This window comes from Piliocolobus tephrosceles, chromosome 15 (genome assembly GCF_002776525.5).
Source record: "Piliocolobus tephrosceles isolate RC106 chromosome 15, ASM277652v3, whole genome shotgun sequence".
Classification (NCBI taxonomy): Eukaryota; Metazoa; Chordata; class Mammalia; order Primates; family Cercopithecidae; genus Piliocolobus; species Piliocolobus tephrosceles.
The window spans coordinates 92,127,147-92,128,453 of record NC_045448.1 but is presented as its reverse complement, the minus strand read 5'-3'; positions in this window follow the sequence as shown (position 1 = coordinate 92,128,453).

Genomic DNA, 1,307 nt, shown 5'->3' with positions numbered 1-1,307 from the left:
TCTGCTACAACCAGAGGGAAGAAGTTGTCATAATAACCCATAAACACTGAAGAATGAGAAGCAAAGTGACTGATGTAGTAATTATTTTCATCAAGAAAGAGGAATTGCAAGGCAAGAAAGAGGGGAAGGGAGAAGTTAGTTAGGTAATTTTGGGGTTTCTGCTGAGGAAACCTGAGCGAACTCACTTCAGATGCGTTTGGAATATTTGCATGCCAGAAGATCTGACTTCTTGCTGCTCCAATGTCTACTGGAATCAGGAAGGAGTGCTGGAATTGGGATAAACCACAGTGTCTCATTATTCCTGTTTATTACTATCAGACATCAGAGATATATTTTTATTAGTTACTCAAATGAGTTAAAATTTAATATGAATACATTAACTTTTTTCCAAAGTGCTGATTTTTTTGTTAAAATAGCTATTAAGTGAAAATTCTTTATAGTAAAGTGATAGTCCAGAGCAGACTAATTTAAAGACAAAAATAATGTTGAATGCATTAATTGAAACCTAAAATGGTTATTTGCACTGTATATTGGCCTGATTTCAAAATGTATAAGTTCATTAATATCTAATGCCTGGAGCAATTCCATTATGTATAAGTATGTATAATTTATTATAGTCTTTGATGTGTTTTATATATTATACCTTCTTGCCTTTAGTGGATGAAGAAATTTTCTGAAGGCTAAACTGGAGGATACAAGAAATATAGGCAGATTATTACACCACATGGTTGTGATAAATAATGAATATTATCTACTAAGGTTCATCAAACATATATCCAAACTGATGAATTCATGACACTTCCACTGAAGAGTTGTGAAGTGTACATTCAACTTAAGTGTCATTGTAATTGTGGGCCTTCTCAATTATTGGGCAAGTTAAAGAACATGATGAATATTTTTGTTATAATTGTATAAATCCTTCTGATGTCTTGCATGAAAGTCATGCAGTCACAGTTAGCACTAATTTTTACATATATTTCTAGGGTTATGAGTTACTCCTCTGATTTTAGATCACATTTCTCCTTGTTAGTCAGCATATCCACATTAATACTTAATTTTTAGTAATAGATGTGGAGCATAATTTCACTTTTTAACTTGTAACGGTATGTTTTTTGAAGCCTGTATTCCTAATTTTTTTAGTGCATTTCTGTCATGTTACTGTCTCAAAGAAACAAACTAGAAAAACATGAAACCCTACACTAATACAGGCAAGAATATTGAGTTTGATGCTAACATTCCATGAATGTATGGTTGGCCTTACCACATTTACATATGATTGATTTTATATTTTTTTGCTTGTTAGAGTA